The sequence below is a fragment of the Amblyomma maculatum genome, chromosome 1, assembly GCF_055883805.1.
Source record: "Amblyomma maculatum isolate TAMU_Amacu chromosome 1, ASM5588380v1, whole genome shotgun sequence".
Lineage (NCBI taxonomy): Eukaryota > Metazoa > Arthropoda > Arachnida > Ixodida > Ixodidae > Amblyomma > Amblyomma maculatum.
Genome location: NC_139344.1, coordinates 205,900,426 through 205,918,330, shown reverse-complemented (window position 1 = coordinate 205,918,330; position 17,905 = coordinate 205,900,426). Strand labels below are relative to the sequence as shown.

At 48.4% G+C, this 17,905-nt stretch overlaps 1 pseudogene; it reads left to right on the top strand.

The window, feature by feature from the left end:
- Positions 1-398: 398 nt before the first annotated feature.
- LOC146205420 (kinesin-like protein KIF21B pseudogene) lies at positions 399-2,531 on the top strand (annotated as a pseudogene).
- Positions 2,532-17,905: the final 15,374 nt, after the last annotated feature.

Sequence of the window (17,905 nt, the reverse complement as noted above, 5' to 3'; positions counted from 1 at the left end):
GGCATCTGCTACGCTCACAGTATAAAGGCACGAAACCGAGAACGACTTACAAACTGCGCTTAACTACATCGTTGACTGTGGCTCGAATGCTCGTACTCGCGCTTTCGTTGGGAGCATCGGACGACGAAGAAGCAGCTCGTGTCCGTGAGGATGTTGCAGGGATGAGCGCAGGGATATTTACATTTCCTTTTCTATTCCCTAGCATTTATTTTTTTTTATTTTTCCGATGTAGTTATGCATCTCACAATCTAATATCACTGCACCCCAATTCTTGGCCGATCCCCCTGTGTAGGTATGTGCCATCACATTAGAGGAGAACAACAATAACAACAACAACAATGAGCGCAGTTTAGGGTTGAGCGAGCCAACTGCCGTCGACGAGCCTCGCCAGCCTCAAAATGGGCAACGACACCAGTGTTCGGGTAGCCGTCTGGGTCCGGCCCTTGATACCCCAGGAGTTGATAGTCTTGTGCCATGCCTGTACCAGTACTGTCAACAGCCAGCTCCAGATCTGAGTCAGCAAGGAAAAAGCGTTCACTTTCAACCATGTGTTCGACTGCTCCTCGGAACAGGACACCATTTACAATACGTGTGTGCGGCAACTTATCTAGGAGTGTTTCGAAAGGTACAACGCCACAGTCCTTACTGCCAGACTGGCTCAGGCAAGATGTATACAATGGGAAGCTACGACCTCCACGTGAATGAGCATCGTCCCACGAGCTATGGAGCACCTTTTCCAGGGCATCGCTAGTCGGTAACAAAAGGCGCGAGACTATATAGTGGAAGCCGCCACCTGATTTCAAGGTGAACGTACAGTTCATGGAGCTGTACAACGAAGAAATTTTCGGCCTGCTGAGCTCTGGCAAAGACGTACGTACAGTATTTGTCAAAAATATACGGCCCAAGGGTTTTGCTTCTAAGTCTTATAACGAGGCTCGTGATGCATCTGCAGCTCTCGAAACCTCGTAGACGAGAAATCTAGCCCTCACTATTTTCTGTGATTAACTTCATATACCAGTATTGCTTCCAGTTGCCTAGTTAGAGTGCTTAGAAGTGAATCGCTTGGGCTTTATACTTTTGATAAAGACTGTACATGAACCGGATAGGAGGTCTGTGAAAATCCACGAAGATGCAAATCCACGAAGATGATTATCTACACTGTTGGTGTGGCAGCAAAAGCTGTACAGAACGTAGAACAAGTTATGAAGTGCCTTGAATCGGGAGCTCTGTCACGAACAACGGCTAGCACCCAAATGAATGTGCAGTCGCCCAGGTCACATGCAATCTACCTATCCTGCACATCAAGCAGCAGTTAACTGTCCAGCTGAATGTGGACGGGGTTAACAGCGACGAAGACAGCACCGTCACCGAGGTCAATGGAGAAGAATGGCCATCCATGAGCGAATTTGAAACGCTCACTGCCAAGTTCCACTTGGTCGACCTGGCTAGATCTGAGAGGCTAAAACGCACGGGTGCCACCGGGCCAGGGCCAAGGAATGCAGCTCCATAAATTGTGGCCTCCTTGCTCTCGGTAATGTCATCTCAGCCTGGGCATCGAGTAGGGCGTCATATATGTTCCATATCGAGACTCCAAGCTCACTATAGGCTACTACAGGATTCCCTCGGAGGAAAAAGCCGCACCCTGATAATTGCCTGCGTCTCCCCATGTGACCGAGATTTCATGGAGATGCTAAACACACTCAAGTATGCCAATCGAGCCAAAAACATAAAGAACCGGATCACTAGTAAACCAGGATAATTTAAAGCCAGACGGTTGCTGGCTTGCGGCAAGAAATCCAGGAGGCGAAGTTGGAGCTTATGGAGTACAACCAGGGCAAGCGTCTAGTCGGCGAAGATGGCACGGAGCAAGCGAATGACGTGCTGCGAGGACACCATGCCCCAGACCGAGAACAACTTCCGCAAGCGGATCAAGGCCCTGCAGGAAACGTTGGAGCGGCTGACAGAAGAAAAGCTGCTCGCTGAGCAAGCAGGCTGCCAACTATTGGATTGGTCGTTTGTACTCGAACACCAGTGACGACGTCAAAAATCTCATTCGGGGCTACCTCAAAGAGGTCGAAGAGCTCAAGAGCAAGCTGATGGAAGTGCGCTAAGCAGCTTCAGCGGCACCAGACGGGTCTCCCAATGTCCCCTTGCGCAACCGTCGCTGTGAGTGGCGCCTACGATATCAGCGGCGATGTCGAGGAGACCAGCGTGAAGAACGTCCTTGCGAAGGCCAAGAGGGACGTGGAGAACCTCAAGCGCGAGACCAAGCACTTGTCGTCCAAGTCCAGCAAAGAGGAAGGTGAAAAAAGTCCGACGCTGATGGGGACACGGAGATAGCGGCAACTTTCTCCAGGAGCAAGTCATGTGGTAAGACAGCCACTTTACAAGAGCTATTGTACGCCTGTGCAGCGCCAATGGATGCTTCGTTACCCTTGCTGCCTGGCTTGGCGGAAGACGACAGCAACAGTGACATGGCATTGTCTGTAATGACATCTTCAGTTTTTGGAGACACCCCAGACTCCAAGTAATGTCCTATCCTGACGGTGGCTGCCTCAACCTGAGTTCAGTTCAGTTCAGTCGTTCAGTCGTGTCCGACTCTTCGTGACCCTATAGACCATGTCACGCCACGCTTTCCGGTCTCTCACTATCTTCCTAACATCACATAACTTCATCTGCAGTGCCTCGAGGATGCCATCTAACCATCGCGTTCGCTGCCTACCCCTTCTCCGGCGACCCTCAACTTTTCCCAACATCAAATCTTTCTCCAGAGACTCCTCTCTTCTCATCAGATGACCAAAGTAGCTGAGCTTGAGCAAATGGCAATCTCCAGCGAGTGCTCAATGCCCCAGGGTATCTGAAAGAAAATTCTCTGCCGCCTCCACGGGGTGCCGCCGGACTGCGCCGGAGCAAGTCCCCCGCCCGACGCTTGCTCCTCGAGCTCTCTCTGCTGTATAGGAAGTTCGCATACTCATCTCTAACGAGATCCGAAAAGATGCTGGCACTCTCTAACCTCTTTGCCCCTTACCTCTCGTTTAATAATTTCTCCAGACTGTATTCCTACATACTTACTATATGTAAGCACCGAACATTGGAATGTTATAAATTTTATCTAAGTTGCCTGAATATTGCCTAATATTCTGTGACAGAAATAACATTAGTAGAACATTCAAAAAAGGCGTTTTGCTGACTTTTGAGTGTTATGGTAATGTTATACCGGGCGTCCCAGCTAACTTGGACCAAGGTTTTAAAAATTACGGCTTGCCCTAGCACAGTGAAACAAATTCGGAGATGTTCAGAGTCACCTATGCTAACCTTCAGTAGAATTTTCATTCACTACATTTGATTAATTAGTAAAGACTAATTACCTTATTTGATTAATTATCGGCTTGAGAGAAAAAGTGTCAGTGCAAAAGTTGTAGATCTCGAAAAACAGCTAGCTACGTTGTTTCCGTTAAACTAGCGTTTACGTAAAGTGATAGGCCGAGCTCTCTACGATGAAGCTGGTTGCACGCACTTGGCGAATGATTTAAAATAACAGCTGGTCACGTGACAGCATTTTTTTGAAGGCCTATAAATAGTGCGGCGCAAGTCGTAGCGTGATGGAAACAACGTAGCTATCCGTTTTTCGATATCTACGACTTTTGCATTGACACTTTTTTCTCTCAAGCCAAAATTAAAAAAAAAAAAAGCTAAGACGTCTTTACTAATTATAATCAAATGTAGTGAACGAAAAAAAAAATACTGGAGGTTAGCATAAGCGACTCTGAACATCTCTGAATTTGTTTCACTGTGCTAGTTTGTTTCACAAACTGTAAAACATAGCATATATTTCAAACACAGAGTCCCAGCACGTTTGCCCTTTTTCTTCCAGTAACCATGCTTCTTGAATAACACTTCTTTGGAACTAGAGCTCTGAGATGATTCTCACCGCAGAATGCAAGCACAGCCCTAATATTTTGTTTGAAAGCTTTGCTTATTATTCGTTCGCCACTATCAATCATGGAACACCCATCGGTGATTGTTTTAAAAGGTTGACTCTATGCTATTTGTTAAGAGGTGAGTGTAGGAATGGTGTGGTATTATGGAGTTGTGCTGTGCTGTGGTCTTTGTAAAGCGTGCAAGCTGTGTACCACCACGAGCGGTGGGTCCGCATGCTCGTGCAAGGTTGCTCTACATTGTCACGAATGTTACATTTATGTTGCAAAAATATTAGATTTATGTTTAAATGTTTATAGAAACATTATATTAAGCTTCATGTGAAACACTGCTAAAACATTAGAAAAAAAAGCACATTAAAAACATCAAAAGGTTCGACAGAAACAAAAATGCAACATTGCTCAAATAATAGGGACCTCTGGTTAGTTTTCTGGTCCTTTGGCAGCACTCTGAGCCAATGCACGTTCGGTATAAGTATTTAAACACTTTAAGTGCCCACCTATTGTCCATTTTCTTGAGGCATTCTTCGTATACAATATATTTTGCTCCGAGCTTCCCGTGCCTCGAAAGACGCACTGCCCATGTCTCCCTTCCCTTGTACTGCTTCGTTCGTTGTCCTGCCGTGGGCTCCAAGTGCTGATCTTCCTGCAGATTTGCGATTGATTTTTCCGACTGGTACTTCTGCCCTTACGCACAAAACCGTGCTCCCGAAGATAAGCCCTGGCATCATTACTCCTTTCCAAATACCTTTTAGTACTGTTGCACAAAAAGGTACTATTTCTGTTGTACCGCCATACAGCTCTGTGCTTCATTATCACGGCATCCGTTCCTCCATACCAGATGGCACGAGCATCGTCACGCCTCATGAAAACCACACCGACGTGCCTTAAATGCGGTCAGGTAGGCCATCGCCAAGACGTCTGTCCTCATCCGGACGCATCATGCTGCCCCTCCTGTAGCGTTCAGAACCCATCTTCTGGCCATGAGTGCATAGTTACCTGTTTCACCTGCGGAGGCGATCACCTCATAAAACAGACGCAAGCTAAAATATCGGACCCCCCCCCCCCCCCCCCCCGATATTTGACTTGTTGGGCTAGCTTTTAAAGCGTCCTTTTAAAAACTACTTTGCACAAGTATATTATAATCGATTTGAAAATGTTATGTTTGGTTCTAGCAGCACATATTGCTCGCAACAACAAAGAAGGAAGGAGAAGACGCGCTCAAAACGGCAAGAAATGTTTGAACTCTGCATCACGCTCGGGTACTCTGAAGCATCAAGAACGGAAAATAAACTGAGCAGGCAATTATGGTGTCATCTGTGTTGGGTTACAGATAGATGACCCTGAATGAGAGCCAATGGCCCCTTCAGAAATCTTCTGCATCTTTGCGCGTGAGCGGCAAACCGGCGAATTCTAAAATCGATCGCTTCTGGCTAACCTATAAGCAAAAGCGCCGATTGTTGTATGCTTTCATTTTCAAATCACATCTGTAAGAAAACGATGAAGCAGTGTTCCTACAGCTGCTAATCAGAGGCAGTGTAGGTGAAAAAAGCAGCTTTTATTTCTTCGCAAAATAAATTGATCGGCAAAGTGACTCAGGCAAAATAGGGCCTTATTTTATTGTCACAATACTGGTTTGCTTTAAAGGTCGTATGATGTGGCACATACAAAATACACCGTTCCAAATACAGAAGAAATGTAGCGATAAACACTGTTGCACATTGGAACCAAGTAGCATCTTTGATTGTACTGACAAGCACTGGTCGCTTTGAAAAGGGTCCTAAGACTGGCGCAGGCACATTAATTGAAAACACACATTTTCAAATAAAAATAAATGCACAGAAAAACACTGTTAGACAATTGGAAGATGCTGAGAAACCTTAACGAAATGAAAAGATATGAAAACGAAGTGCAAGCAAATAATTTTCGTAGAAACATTTTTCACACACGCTACAATCCAATTTTAATTTCGATGATTATAAGCTTCAGATATGCACGAGAATATCTTTAAAAAATGCAAGCAGTTACCAGAAATTTTTAACAATTTACAGATTCATTCAGGCGACAGGCAAAATATTAATTGTATGCAGGTTTTCAAACCACAACTTTCACAAATGTTTCAAATTAATGAAACATGAAATTACGAATGCATACTGTCACCGAATCTGAGCTGCAGCGACCCGCATGCCTACGCCTTTGCTACCGCATTTACTACTATTCACTGGAGATATTTTGGAGGCTTCATCTCGGACAAAAATCTGGATCCGTACTTTCACGAAAACACTCACAATCTCTTTTACAACATCGTGGCAGGCTGGGAAGCAAGATACCAATGAAATGCTATCTTTTATCCGGGCCTGCAGTTGTGCAGTGCTGATTGAATTTTTGAGGAGACCCTCTCTCTTACTGCGGAAAAAGTTCTCAGGAATTTTTACAGTTTCGATTACGGCTGGCGATGGGTTCGTCAGTGACATGTGAGACTGAAAAGTTCTTCAACTCAATTAACCTTGCCGGTGCCGTGTTGGTAATCAGCGAAGCGCGGCAGTTGTTCTGTTCTACTATTCTATGTTCTGTTTCTGTTCTACTTGAACATTGAAACGCGCAGCAGCACGGCATCGCGTGCTCGAAACTGCACGCGCGCAAGCCACAGGAATGGTACGACGAGGCAGTTTAATGGCGGCAGCGAGAAAATAAAAAACAAGCAAAACAAGATTTTGCGCGCGCTGATGACGTAGGGTGACGTGTTTGTCACGTCAAGGGGCCCGGCAGCCAACGACAAACCAGAAAACCCGCCCTCACTCTCTCTTTGGAGAGGGGAGCGTAGATGAGCGAAGAGGAAAGCGCTGGGAGAGGGAAACGGCGGCAAAGATCTTACAATTTCGCTATTTTCCAGGGATAGAGGGGTTTTAACTGCTGCTCCTCCGCTACAGCCGTTCACGCGCAAGGGAAACGCGCGCTCGCTTTTAGCTTCGCTCGCGTCAGTTGTAACCGGCAGGTCCCGACATTTCGCCCCTTATGGTTTATACAAAGTCCGTCATCAACATCGAACATTTATCGTGTACGAGGAATAAAATACAGTCAACAATCCGCTCACGCGCGCGCTCCTTCGTCAGTGCGGCCGTGCACGGTCGAATGAAGCTTTGGGTACACTTCAACATTTTATACTCCTAAGTTTTCTACAAAACTAAATTTACCAGGCTATGCAAACTGCCTTTGAATGTTTTAAGCAGGTGTAGCACGACCTGACGTGAGTGCATGGTGAACTGTTGGGTGTAGATTCTGTCAACCGCTACCGTTTTCGTTTAGATCAGAAGAGGCACCGGCAAAAATTCATGGCGCGTCTCAGATTCAGAGTAAAGAACAAAAATTTACTCATATCGTAAAAATGTCACTTGTCTAGTGGCGTGGGTTGTTCTAGCTTCGTTCAAAACATATCAGTCGGTTGAAAGACCGAAGATGTATGGAGTCTCGCGACTACGTTTAATCGAGGGAATGGGCATAAACAGTTAAGCAGAATCGAAAAGAGCGGCAAACAATAAAAGAATTGTCCTTCAAAGTTACACATTGCACTATATTGTAGCGTGTGCAACAGCAGCCGCTAGGCGGCTGCTCATTGTCTCGTGCGCGGACTCGAAGAAGTGCCCCGTGGCGTTCGAGAAGAAGCTGAAGTTAGCTGCCGTCTCTCGGTGCTCCGAACCTGCTCTTCTGCGCCTGCTAGCTCAACCCTCCGTTAAAACCCAACCTTCTGGTTACGGGCCTAAACGGCTACGTGACACTGGTGGAGGTAAGGCCTTGAACTACATGTCTCGGGCCTCTCGCAGCCGCTCATCGAGTCCCAACCGGCTTCCGCTCGTGTCTACACCCGTTCATCGCTGCAGCCGTCGCCTCCGGGGTCTGGCGCCGGAATTCGCTTCTCTACCTGAACCGACGCCAGCTGACCAGCAGTTAGAGACTTCTGCAATGGCCCAGGCAAGTCAGCATCAGTTGCTGCTTCAGCAGCCTCGTACGCCCCCAAGTTTCCATGGCGGTACTGGGGAAGATGTCGACGACTGGATCGACCAGTTCGAGCGAGTGGCGCAATTTAATCAGTGGAACCCGGCTCAGAAGCTGCGCAATGTATATTTCGCGCTTGAAGACTGTGCTAAAACGTGGTATGAGAATAGGGAGGCCAATCTTCAAAACTGTGATTCCTTTCGCCAGCAGCTGCGGGAAACCTTTGCCAACCACGACCGCCGTGATCGCGCACGCCGCCTCCTAGAAGCTCGTGTGCAACTACCTAACGAAAGTGTGGCCATGTTCGCCGAGGACGTGACGCGTCTTTGCCGACGGGCTGATCCCGACATGATGGAATCAGCGAAGTTGCGCCACCTGATGCAGGGCGTAAAAGAACCCCTCTTCGCTGGTCTGGTTCGGAGTCCGCCTCAAACCGTCGCGGACTTCATCAATGAAGCTACCCTCATTGAGCGAGCCCTGCAGCAAAGATACCGACGCACGGAGTCTTGCTGTGGTCAGCCCTTCAGCAGTGTGGCCACATTGAACGGGTCCACTGACGATCACTCTCTGCGTGAGCTGATCCGCGAGGTAGTTCGCGAGGAGCTCCTCAAGTTCAATCTTGGATCGCCTAACCGGACTGCCGTGGCTGTCACCGAAGCCGTGCGGGAAGAAATACGTCAAACATTGTCACCGCCTGAGTCACTGTAGGAGCCACGTTCTATGAACTACGCAGCGGCTCTTCGTCGGCCTGCAGTGCCTCCTGCGCAACAACTTCGTTTCGAAGCACAGCCGCCGCCCACTTTGCAGCCACCGTTCTACCAACCGTCGTACCAGCCGCCATCCCAGCAGGGCCCGGTCATGCAGCAACCGGTTCGGAAGGCAGACGTCTGGCGCACTCCTCGCCAACGGCCGCTGTGCTACCACTGCGGAGAACCCGGCCACTTGTACCGCCGTTGTCCATACCGTGAACTCGGTCTTCGGGGTTTTGCTCGTGATTCCCCGCGTCCCCGGGTCGGCGAACGCCCTCCAGAAATCGAAGAATATCTGGCAACCCGTGCAACCTCTTCGAGCGACAATACAGTCTTCTCCCGTGCGCTACTCGTCACCCGGCCGCCGTGAGTTTAATCATGTGCCGAGGCGCCGGTCGCCAAGCCCACACCGGGGAAACTGAAGGCGGCGACCTCAGGGGGGCAGGTTGCTGACGAACGGAATCAATGTCCCGAAGACCCTCCCGTGACGACTCAGCCCGATGCTGTAACTACGATGCCTCCGCCGCCGCATGAACCCGAAACTCCAAATCAACCTCAAGCCGATCACGTTGTCAGCGCCGACCTTTCCGTTCTCGTCGACGGACACCCAGTAACCGCTTTGTTAGACACCGGAGCAGACTTTTCAATAATAAGCAAGAATTTCTCAGATCGGCTCTCCAAGGTTAAAACTGAATGGCTGGGGCCGCAAATTCGTACTGCTGGCGGTCACCTTATGACGCCGATCGGACGATGCACTGCCCGAGTAACCATCGCTGATTCAGCCTTTGTAGCCGTTTTTGTTATCCTGCCGCACTGCTGCAAGGACCTCATACTCGGCATGGACTTTTTACGTGACCATGGGGCCATTATTAAGGTTCCTCGCCGTACTGTCACGTTTTCGACGCCTGCAACGACGACCGCTGACTCCGAACGACGCCACGCACCTTTACGCATCGTTGACGCGGAAGTATCTATGCCGTCACGTTCGTCTGCTCTCGTCACAGTCAGGTGCGACGACCAGTCCTGTGCTGCCGGCGTTGCCGAACAGAACACAGAGCTTCTGTTACATCATGGAGTCTGTGTTGCACGCGGTATAGTTCATCTGACTAATGGTCTAGCTCACGTGCTGATTACGAACTTCGGGAACGAACGGCAACGCATCGCTAAAGGCACCACGGTAGCCTACTTTGAAGGTGTCGCAGAAGCAGCCCACGACTGCTTTGTTCTTGAGGCGGCTGCTCAGAGTCTCGTGCGCGGACTCGAAGAAGTGCGCCGTGGCGTTCGAGAAGAAGCTGAAGTTAGCTGCCGTCTCTCGGTGCTCCGAACCTGCTCTTCTGCGCCTGCTAGCTCAACCCCCCGTTAAAACCCAACCTTCTGCTTACGGGCCTAAACGGCTACGTGACAATATACTCATCAATTCATCAAAATGCAACATGCGTCTAGAAAATTCAGGCTCAAAATCTTCCTGCACGGCTTGTGCACATAAGGAGTTGGCCTCTCGGTCTTCTCCGTCACTTTCCTGGTATAATTAATTAAGAAGAATTCTGAGAAATTTTTCAAATATCAAAGAAGCGGACCTAATAACACAGCTGTTGTTAATTCCTTTCGGGCCACTCAGTCTTGAGTTCTGAAATGCTGACTGAATCAGGATCTTAAGTACTTCGAGTACATTTGTGTGTAGTGGTGCACGGCAGATTTTTCGAAAAAAAAAAAAGCTTGTCTAATAGGGCGACAAGCTCTGGTTTCGGATAATGCAGTCCACTAGAACATTGCCCTCGTAGAAGAGCGTACTACATGGGGCTGCTTCTTTCGCTAGTTTCAAGAATAGCGCAAGCGTCACACTCGAAGTTGATTAACTAAACGATATATCCAGCGACGTAAGGTGAACCGGAATATGTGACAGTGGGAAATGGGATGGTAGGAGATGCCATCACTTCCTTCAGTGCCTTGATTTTGCTCTCAGATGAAACGTCCGTCTTGACAATGTAGTCATGTGCCGCTAGCTGTTACGGCCCTCGCATCTAGCATATGTCATTCCCTTCCGCATATTAACTTTACTTTCCTGAAGAGATCAATGGGTCGCTATATAAGGCTTGAAATGAGTCTTCAGTGAGATGTACTTCTTTAACGCTTTAGAAGTTTCTTGCATACTTTCGATATAGCAGGTGAACTCATTTGTAAGTCACTGCATCGAGTATCACCTTCACCATTTATTGACCTGTTTTTACCACTTCGAGCACAAGTGGTGTCATGAATATCAAACAATTTTTTATTGTTTTGGGAAAACACACTGAGAAAACATATGGGAAAACACACTGGCAGTGACCATTTCATTCTGATGATCCATCTTCAAGCAAAACGCTTCGAAACGTGCGCGGTACTGCCAAAATCACAGACTGGACCGCATTTAGAAAAGAGCAAGTCGGCCTTCATTACCCAGATATCACTGATTACGCTTCCTGGGCATCGGACCTTGGGCACCTGTCCTCTAAGTACATCCGAACCCTAAAAACATTTTTAGACCACCCTGCTATTGACTCCCATCTCCTGCATCTGTGGGACGCCCGCAGAGGCCTGGTGAAACGTTGGCACCGCCAGCGCCACAACAAAACGCTCAAACACCGCATCGCAACCCTAACGCAAGCTGAGGACTATGCATGGAACCTTGCTCAATCAAATTGGCTGACAAGATGTGATTCCCTGAGTGGTAACCTAGCTTAGCTCGAAACAAACTTGGAGCTTTCTCAGATGCCTCATTGACCCCAACAACTCCAAAAGCGAACAACGCAAGAACCTTGCTAGGGCTCTACACGGTTACCGTGGCTCCAATAGAGATCTCATACAAACCATCAAGCATATATTATGTTGAGGCATGAAAAGGAAAGAAAAATAAAGAAACCATCAAACAGAAGTACTTCTGCATCACAGTCAACACGGATCCCCTCCCTCCCTATAATGGGCAGCCAAACGAGGAACTAGATGCGAAATTCACCGCCAAAGAAATACAGGCCGCCATCCTAGCCATGCGCAGAGGCACAGCTCCTGGGAAAGACAAGATCATGGTGGGACTGCTCGCCAATCTCCACGACGCAGCCTTCACGCAGCTCACGGATTACATTAACAACACGGGCCGGCTGTCAGACGAGTGGAAGATTGCGGAGGTGCACTTCATCCGGGCAAACCCATAAATATTAACAATCTACGGCCTATCTCTCTCACCTTCTGCATAGGGAAAGCCACGGAGAAGGCGGTACACATCAGACTCACCCGATATCTTGAAGAAAATGACTTGTACCCACACACCATGTTTGGATTCCGGCTCGGCTTATCCACCCAAGATATACTCAGGCCCACTGTCCACCCTCCGGTCGAAAATATTTTCTTCCCCGGTGACTGTGAGACTTCGCCCCCAGGACGCAAGGCCGCAAAATGTTTTTGAAAAGCGAAACTAGTAACGCTGTTACACCCGCCGCAATCACCCGATTCTGTTGTGCTTCTCTCCTCCCGTTTCCTCGAAAAGGTTTTTCACTCTCCTGCCCGGTCGTCTAGCCTCTGCAAGACAAATTCCCCTTCCTTCTCCGTGTTTGGCGGGAGGTGAGGCATGGCACTCCGCGTGCGCGAAGAAAAAAAAAAAAAACCGGGCGAGGGAGCGCGCGCCGCTGGATACAGTCCGGCCGTGGCGAGGGAAAAGCGCGCAGCGAGCGGTAGACATCCATCCTTCACCCTCACACAGCGAGAAGGACCAATGGACGTCGTTTTCGACTAAGACGTCATAGCTGCGGCTCGACGGGCCAGCGCAGGGAACGGGGAAGCTGGCTTCCCGAAGGAGAACATGAGAGAGCTTTGATTAGTATTTTCGTTGCTTTGCGGCGCACGTGTCACTGTAGCATTTTGCACAGACTATATCCGGTACCTGATCGTAACACTGGGCTCCTTTGCTTAAAAGGTCCTTCCCTGGACAGTGGCCCTTTAAGGAAGTCATAACCCACCCCCCTAACACTATATTTTGAAAAATATGAGCCACATCAATTGCGGTGCAAGAACCTATGCATATGTAAAAGATTTCCTTCACGTGTGTTGTGTGTTGTGTTGGGTTTTTTGGCGCATAAGCAACTAAGACTATCATGCGCCAAGAGCAAGGTTATTTTTTGTGTGTGAAAAAAGGGGGAAAATGTGTGTGTTCAAACTAGAGTTTGTTTAGAAAGTCTCCTTTTACGAAGTGGGTTGTGTTGGTTTTTATGGCGCATAAGCTGCTAATGCAATGATGTGGAAAGCTTGAGGTTTTAATTTGTTTACTGATGCACATTTGATTTATTCTGCAGTTTGCATAAGACATTTGCATCTTTTAAAAAACTGAAAACACAAGACAAATCTACAAGTCCATCTTCGCCTAAAATCAGTTTTGGGTGAAAAGGAATGTGTTGTTTGTAAAACGGGGTAAAATATTTTTTTCTTAGTGTTTCGAGACCTGTGCATGATAATAAGACGTGGTTAATAGTTAGTTGTTCTACACATATTTCGCGTGAGTTTTCCTTCACGGTCTATGCCGGCCTCGGTCTGGCACAACCCAGCCAAATACACCTATAGGCACACGCGGCATGCCACAGGGTGCTGTTCTATCAACCTTTTCAATATTACTTTAATCGAACTCCCAGCCCAGCTAAATCAGATATCGCATCTGCGGTACACCTTCTACGCGAATGACATCACTATTTTAGACCACGGCCTATTCTCAGGGACCGCCTTCAAGAGTCCGTAACCATCGTGCAAGGCTACGCGCCGCTAACTACGGCCTTATTTGCTTCCCCGAAAAGTCGAAGTTGCTGGTACTACACAGCTCCCGCCAACGCAGACCCACAGTTGAAGTCAACCTCAATGGAGACACAATACCACAGGACACCATCAGGGTTCTAGGCCTTTACATCAACGACAGGGGCAGAAATGGGTACGCCCTCACTAGGCTCAAAAACACCATGTCTGCAGATTGCGCGTATGATGGCCAGGGACACTCGCAACAAGGGTATGCTCGAACAAGGCACCCTGCACCTGGTTCAAGCATTCACCCTTAACAGAATTGTGTATTCGACACCGTATTTGCATGCACCTCAAAACGGGAGTCTGGAAATTGACGTCATTATACAAAACGCAGTTAAAAAAGCGCTGGGGCAGCCCCAAAGCACTTCCACGGAGCGCCTTTTGCAATTAGGGGTGCACAATACAGCCGAAGAACTCCTCGCCACCCAGATTAATCGACTAGCAGCCACCCGAACTGGCCAGAACGTTCTTGGTCCTTAACCTGGCTAGCCCGCAAGGTCTCGTACAAAAACAGTCTGTACCGCCCGGACTTGTCACATCAGTCAACTTTGTTTTGCAGAAGGAGTTCCGGAACGCTAAAATATAAAAAGTGCATGCGTGGTATTGCTATGGCTTTCATAAGAACCAGTGCATTGACGGCCATCATGCCAATGCGGTTGCGACTTGCAGGTCACTAAATGCGGCTCCATGCTGTATATGAGTGACTGTCAACGCCGAGATCGGGAAAGCATGTTTTGTTGGTGGTTATTACCAAATGGGTGGTCAAACTCGTTCATAGCCAATCCATACCCCGAAATGTGCATTCTCTGTTCCACCAAGGGCGCCGGAAGACGCGGGCCAAATACATCCAGGAAAAGTACGGGACAGACACTGAATCCTACTACGTAGACGCAGCAAAGTCAGAAGCGGGGTACACGGTTGTGATTCACCAACAACTGGTTGATGCCCTCACCGTCTGCGATGACATATAGAAATGGCAGAGGAGGCGGACATTGCTTTAGCCGCCAAGCATACCACCTGCGTCTATATACTCAGATTCTATAGCTGCCAACCGCAACTACATCAAAGAAATATGTCCCCCCAGGCTGCCAGAATATTGAAAAATCATGGAAACCCCGAACAAAACAAATGCCTTGTCTGGACACCGGAACATCAAGGCGTGGAAGGGAACGAGTGCGCCCATGCCGCTGCCCGAGCTCTTCTCCCATGGGACTCGACCCCTCCATCCTCCACATCCCCCTATCACGGCCCTCTGGCGACGTACGCGGAGAGGTTACAGCACTGCAGACTCTCTCGCAGAAAATATCCGCCCACAGCCAAGGGGCTCTCCAAAGCGGAGGAAGTTAGATGGCGACGCCTACGGACAGGTATACATATAACACACCAGCCCGTTTAAACACAATACACCCCGGGTTCTGCGACCCCAAATGCTGGGAGAAGGCAGGCCTGCACCACATGGTGTGGACTATGCCCACAATCCTCCAGATGACCCAAATACATTGCCAACAATTGAGGGGTGGAGGAAGCCCAACGGGCCCTCGTGACCCGCGCGGCAGCGGCAGCCGCTGGAGTCCCAGACCACGGCCGGCCTCGAGGGAGAGCCGCTTCTCTTCTCTTACGGCCTCACCAATGGGGCCCGTTTCCACCGCCCGCCGCGCCTCAGTGGGGTCGCCACCGCCCCACTGCTGCGTCTCTGCTGCCGCCGTTCACGCGGAAATGATGGAAGCACACCTCACCGCACAATACGAACGATTAACAAGCACTGAAACGGGACGTTTCATCCTAAAAAAAGCAGGAATACAATATGAAGGGACCCGGGCCCACACTTTGCCGATTCCAAGACATGTGTGCGAGCAATTAATAGTCCGTCCTCTGCCTAAAAACATGCATCCAGAATACGATACGGACAGAAGAAGGGCTAGGGCACAAAAATTACACGAAAGATTTTCAGTACAGAAAGACACGGCGCACGTGGACGTGGCAGAACATGCGGACAGAGATGCCTTTTCCCTGGCAGTTGTCGGTCATCGAGGTTCTCCCCTCGCATCGGCGACAATAAATAAAACAAAATTTCCGGAGGAGGCCGAAGAGGCTGCCATAGCTTTAGCCATTACCTCCACCACTGCCAAATACATCCTTAGCGACTCTAAAACCGCAATTCGAAATTTTGCAAAAGTAAGGGCCCACTCCGCAGCCATCAAAATCTTACAAAAAATCTCCCATACCCGCCTTATCACATTGATCTGGGTCCCTGCCCATTCGGACCATCCTGGGAACGAGGCAGCGCACCAATTTGCCCGAGGATTCGTAGTTAACCGGGAGGTGCGCTGCCCTGAGCTCAGGTCGGCCAGGGAGCGGATGACAACCTACAGAGAAATTACTACCCACTTCAAGAAAGAAAGACAAATCTTACCACAACTACATCGATCTCTAAGTAAAACACAACAAGTCACCTGGCGGCAGCTTCAAACAGACACTTTCTTTAATCCGTACATGTACTCCATATGGTTCCCAGAGCAGTTCAGCCCTGTCTGTTCTCTCTGTGGACATCAAAAGGCAGACACACCACACATCCTATACTCATGTAATCAAGACAAGCCATCACAGAGTCTGCAGCTCTCTACCCAATCTCAGTGGGAGGCCGCGCTACTCAGCTCCGACCCGGAGGTTCAACTCCGAGTCACGGAGCGGGCTGAAGAGGTCGCCGAACGACATCGTCGGTCGGCCACCTGGCGTCCGGCCTAGAAGAGGAGCCCACCGCAGGGACGGGAACGTCAACCCACCCGGCGCCTACGACCTCTTCTTTAAATAAAGTTTACTTCCTCCTCCCCTTATGGTCTATACAAAGACGCCGTAATCACCGCCTAAGGTTTATCGTGTACGAGGAATAAAATATAGTCAACACCGCTCACGCGCGTGCGCGCGCCTTCGTCAGTGCGGCCGAGCGCGGTCGAATTAAGCTGGTACACTTCAACATTTTTTGCCCCTAACTTTTGCACAGAAATAAATTTATCAGCCTATGCGGCGTTCTTTCGAAAGCTGTGAATTGCTGTAACGTGACCTGACGTGGGTGCATATGGCAAACTGATGGGTGGAGATTCTGTCAACCGCTACCGTTTTCGTTTAGATCAGAAGAGGCACCGGCAAAAATTCATGGCGCGTCTCAGATTCAGAGTAAATAACAAAAATTTACTCTTATAGTAAAAATTTCACTTGTCTAGTGGAGTGGGCTGTTCTAGCTTCGTTTAAAACATATCAGTCGGTTGAAAGACCGAAGATGTATATGTAGTCTCGCGACTACGTTTAATCGAGGGAATGGGCATAAACAGTTAAGCAGAATCGAAAGGAGCGGCAAACAATAAAAAAAAAAAAAAAAAAATTATCCTTCAAAGTTACACATTGCACTATATACTCATCAATTCATCAAAATGCGACCTGCGTCTAGAAAACTCGGGCTCAAAATCTTCCTGCACGGCTTGTGCACATAAGGAGTTGGCCTCTCGGTCTTCTCCGTCACTTTCCTGGTATAATTAATTGAGAAGAATTCTGAGAAATTTTTCAAATATCAAAGAAGCGGACCTTATAGGCTGTTAATTCCTTCAGGGCAACTCAGCAATGGCGAATTCTCAATTGCCCTGCTTGAATCAGGATTTGAAGTACTTCGAGAACTTTTGTGTGTGGTAGAGACACGATTTTTTTTTTTTTTTTTGTAGAAAACCTTGTCCAATAGTGAATAAACTCTGGTTTCGGATAATGCAGTCCACTAGAATTCTTGTCCTCGTAGAAGAGTGTACATGGGGCTACTTCTTTCGCTAATTTCAAGAAAGATAGCGCAGCGTCACACCCGAGGTCACTGATTAACTTATCAATGTATCTATCGACGTAAGCTAAACCGGAATATGTGACAGTATTGGGATGACAGGAGATGCCACCACAATTCCTTCATTTCCTCGGTTACTGATTGTGGCCGGCCAGAAATGATTTCTTCCGCATCGACGAAAACAGCCTTGATTTTGCTCCAAGATGAAACGTCCGTCTTGACAATGTGGTCAAGACGGACGCTGTTACGGCCCTCGCATGTAGCATGTCGTTCTCTCCACACATTAGCCTTACTTTCCCCAAGACAGCCTCAATGAGGCCACTATTGAGTTTCCTGGTGAGGACGGAGCCGACACCTTTCCCCAGGAGGCATTCTACCACTTGTACAGTAGACTCGTGATGAACAGCATTTCTTGAAATGTTTCTTGAAAGTTTCCTTCTTTAACGCTTTAGAAGTTTCTTGGATGCTTTCGATATGGCAAGTGAACTCGTTTGTCAGCCGCTGCAATCAAGTATCATCAGCTGCGCCATTTATTAGCCTCTTTTTACCGCTTCCAGCACAAGTGATGTCATGAATATCAAATCATTTTC